Source organism: Salmo trutta, chromosome 12 (genome assembly GCF_901001165.1).
Source record: "Salmo trutta chromosome 12, fSalTru1.1, whole genome shotgun sequence".
NCBI lineage: Eukaryota > Metazoa > Chordata > Actinopteri > Salmoniformes > Salmonidae > Salmo > Salmo trutta.
The window spans coordinates 61,525,530-61,546,226 of record NC_042968.1 but is presented as its reverse complement, the minus strand read 5'-3'; the positions used below and the strand labels follow the sequence as shown (position 1 = coordinate 61,546,226).

The 20,697-nt window shown below is 45.0% G+C and overlaps 1 pseudogene; it reads right to left on the bottom strand.

The window, feature by feature from the left end:
- Window positions 1-1,675: 1,675 nt before the first annotated feature.
- Window positions 1,676-20,262, bottom strand: LOC115202586 (dimethylglycine dehydrogenase, mitochondrial-like; annotated as a pseudogene).
- Window positions 20,263-20,697: the final 435 nt, after the last annotated feature.

Below are 20,697 nucleotides of genomic sequence, written 5' to 3'. Positions count from 1 at the left end.
AGGGTGAGGAAAGAACTTGTATGCGTTTCTTTGTGTGGAGTAAAGGTGATCTAGAGTTTTTTTTAGTCTCTAGTTGCACAGGTGACATGCTGGTAAAAATGAAGTAAAACAGATTTCAGTTTTCCTGCATTAAAAACACCGGCCAGAAAAAACGTTGCCTCTGAGTGTGCATTTTCTTGTGGCCCTATACCGCTCGCAGAGTGCGGTCTTAGTGCCAACATTGGTTTGTGGTGGTAAATAGACAGCTACGAAAAATATAGTATGGTCTGCAGCTTATCATGAGGTATTCTAACTCGGGTGAGCAAAAACTCAAGACATCCTTAACATTAGAGATTGCACACCAGCTTTTGTTACCAGGGCATCAGGTAGCCTAGCAGTTAGAGGGCTGGGCCAGTAACCAAAAAGTTGCTGGTTCGGATACCCGAGCCGACAAGGTGACAATTTGTCGATGTGCTCTTGCGGAAGGCACTTAACCTTAACTTGCTCTATGGGCACCGTACTACTATGGCTGACCATGTAAAACAGCACATTTCACTGCACCTATCCAATGTTTTATTAGATTTTTTTTTTTTCCAAAGAGACACACCCCTCCCCCACTCGCCTTACCAGAGTCTGCCATCCGATCTTAACGATGCATAGAAAAATCAGCGAGTTGTATATCCATGTCCTCGTTCAGCCATGACTCCGATCAACATAGGATGTTACAGTTTTTCAGGTTCCGTTGATCGGATAGTCTCGAACAGAGCTCATCTGACTGCACGTTTGCCAACAAAACAGAGGGCGATGGCGGTCTACTTCCTCGCTGAGGTTGTCTCGTCATGACGCCGCCTCGCTTTCCTCTTTCGCCGCCGCTTCCACTGCCGAGTCCCAGGGATCGGGGCCTGGTCTGGCGTAAGCAGAATGCTCAGAGCTGCCGACTCATTCAAGTAGAAATGTTCATCCAAATTGAGGTTAGTGATCGCTGCTCTGATGTCCAGAAGCTGTTTTCGGTCATAGGAAATTATGGCGGAAACATTGTGTACAAAAACATTAAGTTGGCGTAAAAAAAACACAAAATAGGAGAATTGGTCAGGAGCCCTTAAGACGGCAGCGCCCTCATTTCTAAACTCGTTCCTCCAGAGGTATGGCTATTTCTTGGGCACTGTTCTAAGGCATCTCCTTACATGAGATTTGCGTTATGGCATGTTAGGCCACCCCTCATACACTTAAAAGGTATTTACCTGTTGGTGCATACTTCCTCAGTCTCGGCGCCTCTGAGGAGTGATGTTATTGGGACTACCCTGGCTTCGGAGAGCATGTCTGCAGTACAGGAGTTGGCCATATCCTAATGTGAGACATTGAAACAAGCATTTGGAATAGAACTCAGTGTTACACCTCGTTTTCCTGCTTGCAATAGAGGCATGCTTGAGAATGACCAGTGGGCCAGTCACTGTGTGATTGGTTCTTCAAGCCCAGTGATCCGCCAAGCGAATCCCAATGTGAGACGTCTCACTCGTATTATCATAGAACCGGGGTTACGCAAGTAACTCTGAGTTATGTTGTAGTGGAGAGACACTTGTAATACTCAGCCAAGTTCATGTAACCAATGTGCTTGATGTTGCTCCATACAGCGAGAGGGATGAATTATAGTGTTTGAAATATGCAGAATCATTATAAAACAGATGACAGCACAGGACCAAGCTTACCATTGGCTTTAATTAAGCAACGTTAAAATGTACAGACAATTTGACAAAATAATGTAAACCCATTTATCACAATTTATTTTACTTAAAATACTGTTCCTTTTGGTTATTACTGTCCGTTAGTAGTTAGCTTGTCCTACCTTATGCTTAGGTTATTACGTCTGCAATATGCCCGCTATGCTTTTAAGACGGAGGTTTGTGCAAAGCCTTATCAAAGTTCATTGTCTCTTCTATATAATGTACAAAACGACTACAGTAGACAGCATCTATTTGGCCAGTTCTTGTGATAGGACAGCTGCAATAACGCTTCTACTAAGACTCTGCTTTTCAACCCCATAACCATTAATACCCATAATTAAAAAAGGCATTTAATTCCTTCATATAAAAACACATTATAACAACGCAATACTGAGAGATTAAAATGCCACATATCAGTAATGATTGCCTCTGTTGCTAAGCAGTTATGGGTTGGATGGTTTCAAGACTCCAACCAAACAATCCGTCCATGCTAGTATGGACATTGGACATTGGAACCTAGAGTTGAGCTCTTATGCACATTCTGGGTTACTTTAGTTGTTCCTGCTTCTTCCTAACCAGGTGACCAAATAGGAAAGAGGAAGTCATTTTTTATTTTATTTTTACATCACTGTCAAAGTCTCCATGTCAAATGATACCATATTCCCTGTATAGTGTGCACTACTTTGGGCCACACAGGGTAAAGGGTGTCATTTGAGTATTGTTCATCACATGTCAGTTGTTTTCATCATAAGTCACCATAATCATAACAGTAACACTGTCAACCAGCATAGTTCACATCACAGTGTGAGTGGTTGGTGTCAGTTCTTCTATTTGGAGATTCTAAACGGACCTGGGTCGCAATTAGCACCAGAAGGTAGCTAAATAAAGCACACCTTTCTGTAAATACTTGAAAGAAAACAGATCCTATTTGGATCCAGGTCTGGTACTCTGGTTCTAAGCTGGGTTCTCTGTCTGTCCCCGGTGTGTAGGTCTTGCTCTTAGCCTTCTGCTGCAGCCGGTTCCTGGTGGGTTAAGTGAGGACCAGTGGCTCCTAGACTACCATGGCAGGGTATTTCCTCCCCAACATCAACACCCTCTGCCCCACAGAACACAGCTCTACTGGCAGATAGGAAAATGCCAGGCTCCTCTGGGTGGTGTAGCTGTAGGCCCCTGGTGTAATGTTGACAACCACCTAGGAGAGAGAAGAGGGCAATAAGCTATATGCTTTTCTATAGGATGGTTGCAGGTACTGTAGGAAAATGCTGGGTGGTGTAGAGTTCAGAAACAATTATTAAAGTGTCACTCCACAATGATACAATTATTGACAATACATATTACGCATAAAAAAAACACATTGTGGAACATCCTATAATGCATTACATAATCTACATTGTTGGTAACACTGTTGGTGTAAGTGTATGCCTCTGTTGTGCTGCCTTTTTACCACCGCGCGCACACACACACACACACACACACACAGCTCACCTTGCCGTTGAGCCAGATGGTCCCGTCAACAGCTTCCTCTTCAGACCTTTAGCTTTGATCTCCTGCAGTGCTGTCTTACCGATGAAGACTGCAGGCTGGAGACAGGGAGAGAGATGTTTGTGTGTGTGTACTGTATTTAAACATAGCATTTATTAAAGAATACAGGTGTGTAGGAGACTTAGGATACTGGCTACATGGCCACAATTTCATAACATCTAAACATAAGCCACAGGTTTCAATATGAACACCTCTACTTAAACACACAGACAGTGGCTGACTGGTGAGAGCCAATGTCTACCTTGTTGAGATTGATGAAGTAGTCCAGACCAGCTTCCAGAGGGTTGGTGTCACAGTTCATCTAATAAAAAATAACAAAACGTCAATCCATACCGCATGAGAGAATGTGTGTGTGTGTACCTCTGCGCCCCAGCCTCTGAAGCCCTTCTCCAGTCGTAGTGATGACATGGCGTAGGTACCAAAGTTGTCGATGCCCTCATCCTGTCCTGCTTCCATGATAGCCTGGTACACCGCTGTCATGTGCTGAGGTAGATCCAGCTCCCAGCCCAACTCACGCAGTCAGTTACACTGTACATGCTACACATGTACTCTTAACCAGTTGTAAGCTTACACACACCTGTGTAGGAGATCCTGATAGCTCTGAGGTTGATGCCAGCCAGTTGAAGGGGTTTGCAGTGGAGGAACTTGAAGCCTGCATCGCTCATCAAATAAAAAAATTTACATTTAATTTAACCTTTATTTAACTAAGCAAGTCAGTTCAGAACAAATTCTTATTTACAATGACGGCCTACCCCGGCCGACTCTGGGCCAATTGTGCGCCACCCTATGGGACTCCCAATCCCGGCTGGATGTGAAACAGCCTGGGTTTGAACCAGGGACTGTAGTGACGCCTCTTGCACTGAGTTGCAGTGCCTTAGACCACTGCGCAACTCGGGAGCCGCTCATGTCCTCCTGAGTGAGTGTCACGCCCTGACCATAGTAAGATGTTATTTTCTATGGTAGAGTAGGTCAGGGGGTGTTTTGTGTTTTTCTATGTTTTGTATATCTATGTTTAGGTTCTAGTTTTTCTATTTCTATGTTGTTTTTTGGGATGATCTCCAATTAGAGGCAGCTGGTCCTCGTCGTCTCTAATTGGAAATCATACTTAAGTAGGTTTTTTTTTTCCCACCTGTGTTTGTGGGTAGTTGTCTTCTGTTTAGTTTATGTACCTGACAGAACTGTGCGCGTTTGTGTTCTCTTGGTTATTTTTCTTTAGTGTTCTGAGTTAAAAATAAATATTCATCATGAGCACTCGACTCGCTGCACCTTGGTCTACTTTCTACAACAGCCGTTACAGTGAGTTTCTGTAGAACGTCTTTGGTCCAGCCACAGCCAACACCCTAATGTCCTCTGTCACGTTAGAGATGTCTAAGTTATCCCTCATTCTGTCTCCTATCCACCTGGGGTTAGAGAGGGATCCATAGGGTTTTATGGTTATACTTACAACTTCAAGGAATAGAAACACCTGCACAATGTTGATTAAATTAATCCACCAATCAAAGTCTTCATGAAGGACTTGATCAGTTGAATCAGATGTACTACTGCAGGGCTGGAGCAAAACCCTGGACCCACATGGCCCTTGGTGGAAAAGATTGGCCACCTCTGCCTGCCCTGCCATAAGGCTGCAATGCAGATATCCTGACTGTCAGTGATCTCCTGATACCACTAGGGGGCGGTATACAATACTAAGCTGTCTCAGGGTGTGTGAGAGAGCTGAACGAATAGGAGATGAATTTGTTTTTTAATGTGCTGTTCCCTATTGGAGCAGAGAGAGGGGGTGTTACAGTAACAGCTGCTGTGAGGAGTTGGAGTACAGAGTTATACTACCAGTGTTTTCTACGTGGGTTAGAATAATGTTATATGGGACGGTTTGACTCTACACCTGGCCTGAGCTGCTTAGAGTATGAGAGGTTTTCATATCTGTCTGTCTCTGTGTGTGTGTTACCTGAGGTCGTGCAGTTCTGATCCGGTCCTGTGATGAGGAACTCTCCAGGTGCGAGCTGGGTAATGGTGACCTCAGTTTAGACTCTTCGAGTGGGGGGTCGACATATGGCTGATGTTAATTAGGCCCACCTGACAGGGGAGAGAGAGGAACATAAATATACTTCCTAAGCCCAACAACCTCAAACAGGCCAGCAGGTTCAAACTCAACACTGCCACCTGTTGGCAATAGTGAGATTCATAGGGACTGGGAGTCGTGCATGAGTTGTCTATGAGAGTGAATGAGTTTAGCCTGGTGTGATGCAGTGGCACATTCAGTTTCTCTCACCTTGGGCATAGTGTTGGTGAGATACAGCAACATGTGATATAAGTGCACAGTGAGTACTAATACAGTGAGTTGGGCATAGTGTTTTCCTTACCTTGGGCATAGTGTTAGCAAAAAGTCTGTCCAGTTGTTTCTGGGAGTCCTTCCCTTTAACCATGAACTTGAGGAAGGGCGTAAGGTCCACGACCTCAACCTTCTCCATCACCAGGTTAGACTCCCTCCCCACTGGACCAAACCAGTTGGTACACCTGAAACTCGGCCTGGGGAGAACAGACAGACACTTGGGGGTAAGTTACTTGGTTTATTTCAAATGTAATGACTGAAAGTATTAACCGAGACAGCGGTTAGTTACTTCATATATTTAACAATTATTTGAATAAGTAAGTTGACTAAAAGTGAAAACACATTCACAGTAATGACTTGAGAGGAGGTGCAGGGGAGAGGAGATGCTTACAGACTAGCGGTTCTTGATAAACTTAACGCTGTGTTATAATAAAACAGTCATACAAAGATGGCTCTAGAAAGGAGACTATTCACATAATGTTACGTCACTGGGCCCTTATACGGTAGGTTTCATAGTTTTACATATGGAAAAACTGTATTTTAATATACCATGGGCATCATTTCAGAAAGAAATCCCGCAGATGGTGCTAAATTCTCAGAGCCAATTAAAAGCTTAGCCAGTCACTGGTAGATGGCCAACTGAAAGCTAACCGTGAGTTGGATTGGCAAACTAGATCCTAACCCGGAGTTTGAACATGTCAATTGGAACCTAACCCTGAGTTTGATCTCTCAAACACCTCCAGCTCTTAATTAAAACAAGTGGTTTCAGACCAACACATGATGATGATGTGGGACTGATATTATCAGACTATATAGAGTATTGAACAGTAAGTACAGAGCAGTTATCTCCCCAGGCATTACATGTGAATAAAAACTGGAAGCTGTCCAGCCTTTCCCCACCTTCCATCCCAAAAGGAAAAAACACCAAGTCCTCAAACAGTCTAACATGCACATAGGAACACACAGCTACACCTGGACAAAACACACACACAACATTGCTACAATGTGTCTTCACACTCAAGGATGCAGAGAGTTACAGCCACAAAGGAGATAGTGATGTGCCAGACAGACATCTTTGGAATGGAACATTCCTAAAGCCACACTATGCTTTCCATATTTGTACACGTCATAAAACACATGAACCTCACGGCCAAATTCCTTCACTACTGTCCACTGGCATGATGGTCCAGCAGCAGCAGCAGCAGTAGTAGTATAACATGATGGTCCAGCAGCAGCAGTAGTAGCATAACATGATGGTCCAGTAGCAGTAGTAGTGTAACATGGTGGTCCAGTAGTAGTATAACATGATGGTCCAGTAGCAGTAGTAGTGTAACATGGTGGTCCAGTAGTAGTAGCAGTAGTAGTGTAACATGATGGTCCAGTAGCAGTAGTAGCAGTAGTAGTGTAACATGGTGGTCCAGCAGCAGTAGTAGTGTAACATGATGGTCCAGTAGTAGTAGTGTAACATGATGGTCCAGTAGTAGCAGTAGTAGTGTAACATGATGGTCCAGCAGTAGTAGTGTAACATGATGGTCCAGGAGTAGCAGTAGTAGTGTAACATGATGGTCCAGTAGTAGTAGTGTAACATGATGGTCCAGTAGTAGTAGTGTAACATGATGGTCCAGTAGTAGTGTGACATGATGGTCCAGCAGCAGTAGTAGTGTAACATGATGGTCCAGCAGTAGTAGTGTAACATGATGGTCCAGTAGTAGCAGTAGTAGTGTAACATGATGGTCCAGCAGTAGTAGTGTGACATGATGGTCCAGTAGTAGTGTGACATGATGGTCCAGAAGTAGCAGTAGTAGTGTAACATGATGGTCCAGTAGTAGTGTAACATGAAGCTCCAGTAGTAGTAGTAGTGTAACATGATGGTCCAGTAGTAGTATAACATGATGGTCCAGTAGTAGTGTAACATGATGGTCCAGTAGTAGTGTAACATGATGGTCCAGTAGTAGCAGTAGTAGTGTATTATGATGGTCCAGTAGTAGCAGTAGTAGTGTAACATGATGGTCCAGTAGTAGTGTAACATGATGGTCCAGTAGTAGTGTGACATGATGGTCCAGAAGTAGCAGTAGTAGTGTAACATGATGGTCCAGTAGTAGTGTAACATGATGGTCCAGTAGTAGTGTAACATGATGGTCCAGCAGTAGTAGTGTAACATGATGGTCCAGTAGTAGTGTAACATGATGGTCCAGTAGTAGTGTAACATGATGGTCCAGTAGTAGCAGTAGTAGTGTAACATGATGGTCCAGTAGTAGCAGTAGTAGTATAACAGGATGGTCCAGTAGTAGTAGTAGCAGTAGTAGTATAACAGGATGGTCCAGTAGTAGCAGTAGTAGTGTAACATGATGGTCCAGTAGTAGCAGTAGTAGTATAACATGATGGTCCAGTAGTAGTGTAACATGATGGTCCAGTAGTAGCAGTAGTAGTATAACATGATGGTCCAGTAGTAGTGTAACATGATGGTCCAGTAGTAGTAGTAGTAGTGTAACATGATGGTCCAGTAGTAGTGTAACATGATGGTCCAGTAGAAGTGTAACATGATGGTCCAGTAGTAGCAGTAGTAGTGTAACATGATGGTCCAGTAGTAGTGTAACATGATGGTCCAGTAGTAGCAGTCGTAGTGTAACATGACGGTCCAGTAGTAGTAGTAGTGTAACATGATGGTCCAGTAGTAGTGTAACATGATGGTCCAGTATTGGTTGTATTAGTATTGTAACAAGATTGTCCAGTAGTAGTGTAACATGATGGTCCAGTAGTAGTAGCAGTAGTAGTGTAACATGATGGTCCAGCAGCAGTAGTAGTGTAACATGATGGTCCAGCAGTAGTAGTGTGACATGATGGTCCAGCAGTAGTAGTGTAACATGATGGTCCAGCAGTAGTAGTGTAACATGATGGTCCAGCAGTAGTAGTGTAACATGATGGTCCAGCAGTAGTAGTGTAACATGATGGTCCAGCAGTAGTAGTGTAACATGATGGTCCAGTAGTAGCAGTAGTAGTGTAACATGATGGTCCAGTAGTAGTGTGACATGATGGTCCAGAAGTAGCAGTGTAACATGATGGTCCAGTAGTAGCAGTAGTAGTGTAACATGATGGTCCGGTAGTAGTGTAACATGAAGCTCCAGTAGTAGTAGTGTAACATGAAGCTCCAGTAGTAGTAGTGTAACATGATGGTCCAGTAGTAGCAGTAGTAGTGTAACATGATGGTCCAGTAGTAGTGTAACATGATGGTCCAGTAGTAGCAGTAGTAGTGTAACATGATGGTCCAGTAGTAGCAGTAGTAGTGTAACATGATGGTCCAGTAGTAGTGTAACATGATGGTCCAGTAGTAGTGTAACATGATGGTCCAGCAGTAGTGTAACATGATGGTTCAGCAGCAGTAGTAGTGTAACATGATGGTCCAGCAGCAGTAGTAGTGTGACATGATGGTCCAGCAGCAGTAGTAGTGTGACATGATGGTCCAGCAGCAGTAGTAGTGTGACATGATGGTCCAGCAGCAGTAGTAGTGTGACATGATGGTCCAGCAGCAGTAGTAGTGTGACATGATGGTCCAGCAGCAGTAGTAGTGTGACATGATGGTCCAGCAGCAGTAGTAGTGTGACATGATGGTCCAGTAGTAGTGTAACATGATGGTCCAGTAGTAGTGTAACATGATGGTCCAGTAGTAGTGTAACATGATGGTCCAGCAGTAGTGTAACATGATGGTTCAGCAGCAGTAGTAGTGTAACATGATGGTCCAGCAGCAGTAGTAGTGTAACATGATGGTCCAGCAGCAGTAGTAGTGTGACATGATGGTCCAGCAGCAGTAGTAGTGTGACATGATGGTCCAGTAGTAGTGTGACATGATGGTCCAGCAGCAGTAGTAGTGTGACATGATGGTCCAGCAGCAGTAGTAGTGTGACATGATGGTCCAGCAGCAGTAGTAGTGTGACATGATGGTCCAGCAGCAGTAGTAGTGTGACATGATGGTCCAGCAGCAGTAGTAGTGTGACATGATGGTCCAGCAGTAGTAGTGTGACATGATGGTCCAGTAGTAGTAGTGTAACATGATGGTCCAGTAGTAGTAGTGTAACATGATGGTCCAGTAGTAGTAGTGTAACATGATGGTCCAGTAGTAGCAGTAGTAGTGTAACATGATGGTCCAGTAGTAGCAGTAGTAGTGTAACATGATGGTCCAGTAGTAGTTTAACATGATGGTCCAGTAGTAGTATAACATGATGGTCCAGTAGTAGCAGTAGTAGTGTTACATGATGGTCCAGTAGTAGTGTAACATGATGGTCCAGCAGTAGTAGTGTGATGGTCCAGCAGTAGTAGTGTGACATGATGGTCCAGCAGTAGCAGTAGTAGTGTAACATGATGGTCCAGTAGTAGTGTGACATGATGGTCCAGCAGTAGTAGTGTGACATGATGGTCCAGCAGTAGTAGTGTGACATGATGGTCCAGCAGTAGTAGTGTGACATGATGGTCCAGTAGTAGTAGTGTGACATGATGGTCCAGCAGTAGTAGTGTGACATGATGGTCCAGCAGTAGTAGTGTGACATGATGGTCCAGCAGTAGTAGTGTGACATGATGGTCCAGCAGTAGTAGTGTGACATGATGGTCCAGTAGTAGTAGTGTGACATGATGGTCCAGTAGTAGTAGTGTGACATGATGGTCCAGTAGTAGTAGTGTAACATGATGGTCCAGTAGTAGCAGTAGTAGTGTAACATGATGGTCCAGTAGTAGTGTGACATGATGGTCCAGTAGTAGCAGTAGTAGTGTAACATGATGGTCCAGCAGTAGTAGTGTGACATGATGTTCCAGTAGTAGTGTGACATGATGGTCCAGCAGTAGTAGTATAACATGATGGTCCAGTAGTAGTGTGACATGATGGTCCAGTAGTAGTAGTGTGACATGATGGTCCAGCAGTAGTAGTGTGACATGATGGTCCAGCAGTAGTAGTGTGACATGATGGTCCAGCAGTAGTAGTGTGACATGATGGTCCAGCAGTAGTAGTGTGACATGATGGTCCAGCAGTAGTAGTGTGACATGATGGTCCAGCAGTAGTAGTGTGACATGATGGTCCAGCAGTAGTAGTGTGACATGATGGTCCAGCAGTAGTAGTGTGACATGATGGTCCAGCAGTAGTGTGACATGATGGTCCAGTAGTAGCAGTAGTAGTGTACCATGATGTACTAGTCCAGTACCCTCTGTAGTGCCTTGCAGTCGGAGGCCGAACAGTTGCCATACAAGGCAGTGATGCAACCAGTTAGGATGCTCTTGATGGTGCATCTGTAGAACCTTTTGAGGATATGAGGACCCATGCCAAATGTTTTCTGTCTCCTGAGGGGAATAGGCTTTGTCATGCCCTCTTCACGGCTGTCTTGGTGTGTTTTGAACCATGATAGTTTGTTTGTGATGTGGACACCAAGGAACTTAAAGCTCTCAACCTGCTCCACTACAGCCCTGTCAATGAGAATGAGGGCGTGCTCAGTCCTTTTCCTGTAGTCCACAATCATCTAATTTGTCTTGATCACGTTGAGGGAGAGGTTGTTATCATGGCACCACACGGCCAGGTCTCTGACCTCCTCCCTATAGGCTGTCTCATCGTTGTCGGTGATCAGGCCTACCGCTGTTGTGTTGTCGGCAAACTTAATGATGGTGTTGGAGTTGTGCCTGGCCATGCAGTCAAGGGTGAACAAGGAGTACAGGAGGGGACTGAGCACGCACCCCTGAGGGGCCCCCGTGTTGAGCATCAGCATGGCAGATGTTGTTACCTACCCTTACCACCTGGGGGCGACCCGTCAGGAAGTCCAGGATCCAGTTGCAGAGGGAGGTTTTTAGTTCCAGGGTCCTGAGCTAAGTGTTGAGCTTTGACGGCACTATTGTGTTAAACACTGAGCTGTAGTCAATGAATAGCATTCTCACTTATGTCTTCCTTTTCCCCAGTTCGGAAAGGGCAGTGTGGAGTGCAATAGAGACTGCATCATCTGTGGATCTGTTGGGGCGGTATGCAAATTGGAGTGGGTCTAGGGTTTCTGGGATAATGGTGTTGATGTGCCATGACCAGCCTTTCAAAGCACTTCATGGCTACAGACGTGAGTGCTACAGGTCGGTAGTCATTTAGGCAGGTTACCTTAGTGTTCTTGGGCACAGGGACTATGGTGGTCTGCTTGAAACATGTTGGTATTACAGACTCAGTCAGGGACAGGTTGAAAATGTCAGTGAAGACACTTGCCAGTTGGTCAGCGCACGCTCGGAGTACACCTCCTGGTAATTTGCCTGTTTAAAGGTCTTACTCACATCGGCTACGGAGAGCGTGATCACAGTCGTCCGGAACTGCTGATGCTCTCATGCATGCTTCAGTGTTGCTTGCCTCGAAGCGAGCATAGAAGAAATTTAGCTCGTCCGGGAGGCTCGTGTCACTAGGCAGCTCGCAGTTTGCTTTCCTTTGTAGTCTTTAATGGTTTGCAAGCCCTGCCACATCCAACGAGCGTCGGAGCCGGTGTAGTACGATTCAAGCTCAGTCCTGTTTTGACACTTCGCTTATTTGATGGTTTGTCTGTGGGCATAGCGAGATTTCTTATAAGCGTCCGGGTTAGAGTCCCGCTCCTTGAAAACGGCAGCTCTACCCTTTAGCTCAGTGCGGATGTTGCCTGTAATCCATAACTTCTGGTTGGGGTATGTACGTACAGTCACTGTGGGGACGACGTCATCAATGCACTTATTGATGAAGCCAGTGACTGATGTGGTGTACTCCTCAATGCCATCGGAAGAATCCCATAACATATTCCAGTCTGTGCTTAGCAAAACAGTCCTGTAGCTTAGCATCTGCGTCATCTGACTACTTCTTTATTGACGAGTTACTGGTGCTTCCTGCTTTAGTTTTTGCTTGTAAGCAGGAATCAGGAGAATATAATTATGGTCAGATTTACCAAATGTCAGGCGAGGCAGAACTTTGTACGTGTCTCTGTGTGTGGAGTAAAGGTGGTCTACAGTTTTTTTCCTCTGGTTGCACATTTAACATGCTGGTTGAAATTAGGTAAACTAATTAGGCCACAAGAAGCGCTGCCTCTAGATGAGCGTTTTCCTGTTTGCTTATGGCCTTTTACAGCTCATTGAGTGCCAGCACTGGTTTGTGGTGGTAAATAGACAGCTATGAAAAATATAGATAAACTCTCTTGGTAAATAGTGTGGTCTACAGCTTATCATGAGATACTCAACCTCAGGCGAGGTTTATGATTTTGGGGTGGAGTGAAAGGAGTCCGCAACCAGCACTAATAAATTGGGAAACGATGCTTAACGCTCAGTGGTAGTGTCATACTTGTATTGATTGACTGATTGACCGGGTATCTTACTTGTATCCAGGCTTATAGAGCCAGTGTGGTCTTTCCCAGACAGCATGGAAGCTCATGGAAGCCTTCCCCTTTAGTAGCTCATACACCCCACTGATCCTGTGGGTCGGACGGCCCGCAAAACACTCCCCTTTAGAGTAGTCCGCTGAGGGAGGGAGATGAAAATTAATGTTTTAATTTCTAACATTCTTTAGTAAACATGCCTTTTTCTTCAACCAGTAAAGATATCCCATTCATTGAAAACCCACTCACCCATTGTCCAAAATCCTTCTCTACTATAGGCCAGCCAGGGTAGTGAGTACTCACCCACGTTGTTGAATCCATAGGACTCTCTGGCCTTGGCACACATATAGGGTATAGCTGTAGCGGTTGGGGTCACACTCAATGAAGTCATAGGGGGGTTCCCCTGTCACGATCCAATCACTGAGGAACTTCCCGATGCCACCGGCGTGGATCACCCCATACCTGGGACATCACACACAGTCCGACCATGCAGTAATGCCTTTGACCTTCAATCTCCCACTCCCAGTCAGCCAAACATAACAAGGCTTACCTAGTTTTTACAGCAGGGAAGATAGTAAGACCTTCAGAATGAAGAACTTTCACACTACATCATCCAGTCACATCGATTTACTTCAGCATCCACCCCTGACCCCAACCCACTGCTCAGAGCTCCCCTCAAACAAACACACACACAATCCCACTCCTATGTTTACCCGAAGCCAATGGCGGTCCAGTGGTTGTGTGTGCCCTGGTGCGGTCTGACCATGGGCAGGAGGTCAGGGGGGGAGAGGTGATTGGTCCAGACACAATGTTGATGATGTCAGCATTCTTCAGCACAGGTACCGGCTCCATGGCCATCTCCACATGGTCCATGATACGGTTCAGGTCTGACTCAAACAGCTCCTTACCAAAACATGTACAACACTCACACTCACACTCACACACACACACACACACACACACACACACACACACACACACACACACACACACACACACACACAGAGCAGTACAACTGAGGTTAGGCATACAGAGAGGGAGAGAGAGTCTGTGTGAGAGAGTGGGACAGCGAGAAAGTGAGAGAAAGATCAACAGACAGACAGACCTGGTGGTACTTCATTTGTAACCCAGGAGTCCTGCAGCACCATCTTCTCCTCTCTCTCTCGTAGGGTCCAAACAGCAGTCCGTCTCTCTCTCCTGTCTGAGGTAGTAGGAGCCCTCCAGGTCCCTGATCACTGGCAGCTCTGTCTTCAGGGCCTTCACCTAGGCACAACAAAACATTATCAAAATGTATTTAACATCTAATCAAACTTTATTAATCATCACAACACATGTTACTTTAAAATAGACACATTCAACAATTTTATGAAATTAGTACCTCAGGCACTGTTGCTATGACAGCATACTGGTGATGGACAGGGATAGTGGGGTGCTCAAAGCCAATCAACTGGCCAACTTCCCGGGCCCAGATTCCTGTAGACCAATCAAAGAACAGTAATTATTTCATTATCTGAAAAGGTGCACCTTCAGTGGGGTCAATAGAAACCAGAAACATCCAGGTTTTTTTTCAGGGGAAAGGAAAAGAGCCTGACGCGACTTCCGCTTTTGGATGTGCGCCTTGCTGTTTACAGTCCCCACCCCAGTGAAACATATCAGATGACTAAAAATAGCGCCCGTCTTTCTTTGAGATGAAGGCACTACATGCCAATTTTGTTGATGTCATTATTGCTAGATAAAGCTAGCTAAAATTTGGCTAGCAGCTAGCTACGGCACGTGCTTGCTTGCTCTCTGAAGTTGTTTCCATGCGGAAATATAAACAAGGCGACGTTCCATCTTAACTCCTCCTTTTTTCCCCCTCGTCATGACCAAAATATGGGGTGTCCTGCTCAGGTGTTTATTTTACACCTTCTACGTTAGGTTAGCATAGATGTTTTGAGGAGACCAGGAAGCAGACACCAGAGTAGGGAGAAAGACGCCAGTAGGGTGTAAACAGCCATCCCTGAACTGCCCCAGTCTCCACAGCAAGGAAAGCAAAACAAGTATAAGAACAGAGCCTCACACACCGACTCGCTCTGCCTTCTCCTAAGCCAGCCTTCACATCCTCAGATCAAAATAGTGCAAAGCCATCTCGGTCCCACAGATTGTGCAATGATAATGACAGAAATGGAGCAGAAAATGGCCGTAAAATGTTAGAATAGTAGAATCTCAGATGCAGAGTATGGAAGCCGGTAGATAGGTAGAGTAAAAACACGACTGTTATTACAGTACTATGGTGTACTCTGACACTTAGACATGGTTGTGTCTGAAGTGATACCATATTCCCTAGATAGTGCACTACTTTTGGCAAAAACCATGGGGCTCTGGCCAAAAGTAGTGCCCTATATAGAGAAGAGGATACCATTTCAGACTGCGGCATGGTGTTAAGGGCCCGTCACATTAACACTAACACAATTATCTGTCTGTCTGTGGCTCCAACACTATGACTCCACATCTTAAGACATAGATAGGAGACTCCCTGTTCTACCAGCTGATTCACTTTAGAGTGAACGTCGAGTCAGACTGCATAGAAGGTTATTCTTGTTTTAAACTTCATCAAAGGCTTCATTTACAAAGGACTTCATTTTCTAGGAGCTATTTCAGGTGGTCAGCTGAGATTCCAACCCCTGGCTGTTGGCGATAATGTGATCTGATATGATCTGATCTTTGGTATAATGTCAGACGGCTGGTTTTTATAACGGCTCTTTCTAAGGCCTTGTTCTTTTGGAGTTTAATGGCAGCGTGCAAACCAACTTTTTAGGTGCGTTGCCGCTTTTCCTTGGGAGCATTTAACCGTCTCCCTGCTTGTTAGCTTCCCCACCAAAACACTGGCACAAACACGAATGTTCCTACTCCGTAACGTTCTCAAAGAGAAAGAAACAGACCAGACAGAGCCACTACATCCACAGGGACATGGCTACACCCCTAAAAAACAGAACATTTACTCACCACAGTACCTTGTGTAAGTCACAGAACTATCGCTTGACCATGACAAGCGCAAACCCAGTCAACACATAGTACTACATAAAATGTATATACATTTAGTCATATACTGTAACACCAAGATTTAAAAAGAGACGCCAACACAATTTTACAACTGAAATAAAAGATTCAGTAAAATAATGTATGGCATTGCCTCTGTGTACAGTAGACCGACCACTAACCAGTACAGGAAGCCTGTTGCTACGAGCCTCTTGCCAGATCAATATTCTGATTTCCGGGGCAAAAGTCAGCTGCCCTCCCTCTGCACACAGACAAACACACACACCATTACCCCTGCTGACACTACAGCTGTTTGTCCCTACAGAGCACAGACTGGTAACGGCCTGCAGGAACCAGTTGTCGTGACAGCTGAAAGAAATGTCACATAACCCCACTTGTTGACTTCTGCCGCTTTCTGCGGAGTTGCAGCTGTTCCACACCAGACCCTGCGTCAAGTACATAAATACATGACATAAATAGTTGAGGTACAAGTAGGGAAAAGAGTAACGGTAGAGTATGCAAGTCTGATATAATCACTCATTTTAGATACTGCTTTACAGTATATCTCTCAAATTGAACAGAGTTTTGCTGCATTATAACTTCAGCTTTGTTTAAAAAAAAAAGATCTCAGAGGGATACATACTCTCTCTACCTTTTTTAAAGGTTGCCTTTCCCTACTTCTGTAGGCTATGGCCAGTTAGGGCCAGAGCAGAGCTGCTGGGGGAGTCCGAGTAGATAGCACACATGTTTACCAGCTCACTGTAGCAGGATACACACAAGGTCATTCACAAACCCTCCCAGGAATAACCTCCAATGAATTGACTCTGTGATCCATTTCCAATGGGGCTTTACATCTGGGCTTACCCATATCCACAGTACACCCGCCGCACCTTTAACTAACCAAATCAAAATCACATTTTTATTTGTCGCATGCACCGAATACAACAGGTATTACAGTGAAATGGTCACTTACAAGCCCTCAACCAACAATGCAGTTTTAAGAAAAATAAGTTAAATAAAAATAACAAATAATTAAAGAGCAGCAGTAAAATAACAGTAACTCACTCACTCCCTTTCCTCCTTATTTATGAGCACCAGTGATAGCGTGGTAAGCTAAATCAATTCTAAAGGCCAGAGACTCCGATAAAGACCGTTTCTCTCTCTCTGTGAAACAGTACTGTCCATTTTCTGTTCACAGTACATATAGCTCCCACTTAGGAATGAAAGGTAAACGGAATAACTGGTTTCACCCGTGATTTGAGGAGGTCCTGTGTGAACACCTTTCACTGGTTGTCTCTGGCCCGTTCTCCTTTTGGTTCCATTAGTAGGTCATGGCCCACATGGTGAAACAGATCCTTCAGGGGGATACACATTCCTAGAACCGCAACCCCTGACCTTACTCTGGGGATTCTCATTGGTCAAGGTGCCAAACGGTGGTTTCAGGAAGAGGGAGTGTCATGTTTTGAAGGTGGGGGAGGAGAAGATAAAAAGACGGGATACAGGATTTTACTCCAGCCCTGGAACAGCTGCTCCTGGGGACATTGATTTGTTCAATCCACTGTGTTAGAGCAGGGTTGGAGCATAAACAACAGCCTGCACACCCAGTAGCTCTCCGTGAGCAGGCTTGGTCACCAGCGACCAAGAAGAAAGAGAGAAGGGATGGGCAGCAAAAGAGGAAACGTTTGGGAAGACGAGGCCTGGCAAGTGGGGTTGGGAGAGAAGATGAGAGGGAAGAAAAATTGAATGGTTTAGAAAAAGGAGTAAGAGAGAGAGAGAGAGAGAGGAGGGCAAGCAGGGAGTTTGAAGTTGGAGGAAAGAAGAGTTGATAGAGAGGGAGGGAAGGAGCTGAGGAGAGAGTAAAGGGACGGAGCTGAGGAGAGAGTAAATGGAGGGATTAGGGTGTGTGGGGGAGGTAGAGATGTAGAGGTGGTTGGGAGTCAAACAAGGGAATGGGGCAAGTGGGAGAGTGGAAGGAGAGAGAGATGGGGTGAGTGTGACAGTGGAAGGAGAGAGAAATGGAATGGGGTGAGAGTAAAGGGAGGGAGCGTTGGAGAGAATGGAGTCTGAGGAATGCTGCAGCAGCACTTCAGGATCTGCTTTCACATGGAGTTATTCCTGCAGACCACAGCTCCCGCAAACATAAATCACTTACCCTTCCCTAACCTGCATGTCAAGGGGTAAACCCGCAAATCCCACCACACTTAGAGCTCCCGAGTGGCGCAGCGGTCTAAGGCACTGCATCTCAGTGCTTGAGGCGTCACTACAGACATCCTGGTTCAAATCCAGGCTGTATCACAACCGGCTGTGATTGGGAGTCCCATAGGGTGGCGCACAATTGGCCCAGCGTCATCTGGGTTTGGCCGGTGTAGGCCGTCATTGTAAATAAGAATTTGTTCTTAACTGACTTGCCTAGTGAAATAAAGGTTAAATAAAATAACTTTACACAACTCACCCAGCCACTACAGGAGAGATGAGGTTGACCCGAGGGTTAGAGAGAGATTTGTATTGTAATGAAAGATACGAACATCCCAAGGTTATGTATAGAGAGGGAGGCTATGCTGCTATTACACTCCCATCATAATTATCATACCAGGGTTATTCCCACATATCCAAACAATGCTCTCAGAATGTAAAAAACTCAACCGCAAACCAGTGGGACCATTTCACAGTAGAAGAAGGAGGTTAAAAGATTTAACTCCTGGTGGAGGGATTTTAAAAGGGGGTGTAGTAGCTACTGTTTATGAGCACAACCAATGCTGTTCTGAGAGAAAGAGGCCCACAGAACCAGAACTGAACACCCAGAGAGACTCTCAGACGGCAGGGTGTGTGTGTGTGTGTGTGTCTGTCAGTGCAAACAAACACAGCAACTTCCACAATCACCACACAAACCTCCACTCCTGGACCTGTATGTACTGTACATGAGCTGTACTACTTTACTGGACCATATGGAGACAGTAGTCATTACTGCATTGGTCAAACACTACAAATCTACAGTGTCTGGTGGGGTTTCAAGTTAAATCCTTTAGCTCCACTATGAGATGTTGTACCCCTGACAAAGTGGACTTCATTTTCCCCCAGCAGCTATACATGTAGCTAGCTATATGTTTCTCTCTCCATGTTGATTGTACGCCAAGTACAATGTATAGGACATAGACTGTAATGCTTTCACCCGCTGTGACTTACATGAGTTACATTTGTGAAGGCCAGCGAGAGAAAGAGAAAGGGGAAGATGGAGAGAGATTTTGAGGTGAATTCTTGGACTTGGATAAACAGCAGTGGAAGGAAAGGAAAAAAGGAGCCATATTTGCCAACTGAATCGTCCCAGAACTGGTATGTCCAGTTCTGCAGTCTATCCAATCCAAACTGTGGGATACGTCTCCAACAACCTGGGAGAGGCTACATGGGATGGGTATCAACTTGTTCAGATATCAGCTTACTCAAACTTCACAGACATTACGACTAGAAACATGTTAATCACCTGAAGTGTGTTTGTTTGTTCAAACCTTTTGGCCGGTCATAGTTTCTCAATCCCGTTTTCCAGTGAGAATTCAATGTGACCCCAGACCTGTGTATAACAGGACTGTGTTTTTGAATGACCAAACTACTTGAGTACGATCCAAACATCACGACAACCTCTTCTATAGCCCTAAAAACAAAACACTATAACACAACTAATATATCTACAAGATACTACAGTGCTTAATGCAATGTATTGATATTCAATTGATGTAAAAATCAATAATCAATGCATGTTCTGTTGCTGAGTGGTATGGTTCTTACAATGTTTGTTTGAACATAGTGACTTGTGCGAGGAGCGATCAATCATGGTTTGCAGCACAAACACACTCTGCACAATAACCCAGTCCCTGGTTGCTCAACTTCCAACTACACCAACCCTCCTCTGGCTCTCTTTCAAAACACATTCTAGCACGAAGCTCACCCTCCCAGTCTGCCAAAGGCTCTTGTTTCTATTTTCCATGTTTGCAGCAAGAGGTACATGTTGTGCATATATGCTTGCAAGCTTGTCTTTGTGCATGTATTTGTGTATACCAGCGATGGCTGGTGTCACTTATAATCAGAGGACAAACTGGAATGGAATGAATGGAACCCATTCCAGCCATTACAATGAGCCTGTCCACCGATTTCTCCCTCCACCAGCCTCCATTGGCGTTTACATAGAGACAGATATTTTGCCACTGACAGATATTGGACCTGTGGCGTTGACTATGCGGTTAGCTCTGATGGTCCCGTGTGGGGTCTGGACGTCCCACTTCCCGTCGCTGGTGGGTGTGAGACCAGAGACCGGAGCTGGTTTGTAGATCTGGGCTCCGAACATACGGGGCCCCAGCAGCCAGGGCCATGGTCAGGAGTTATAGGAGGACGGGCTCATTGTAATGGCTGGAATTGAATAAATGGAAACAGAGTCAAACATGTTGTTTCCATATGTTTGATACCATTCCAGACATTACAGTGAGCCCGTCCTCCTATAGCTCTTCCCACCAGCCTCCTCTGACGACACCCTTATAGGCTTTAAAGATTATACACTATGGAAGTTTAGTTGCCCTTTTGGCTCCAGAGCACCTCCAGAGGCCAATGTTCTGTATAGCCTCTTTAAGTCATTACAGAATCTCTATTAGGCTCGGAAATCATGCCATAAAACTGAAATCATGACGTTCTTGATCATATTAGCCTGATCCAATATATGTTTGTGCTGTCTTGTCACACCACTGACATTTAGGAGTTGGCCAGACAACACAAACCAATCTGAGAC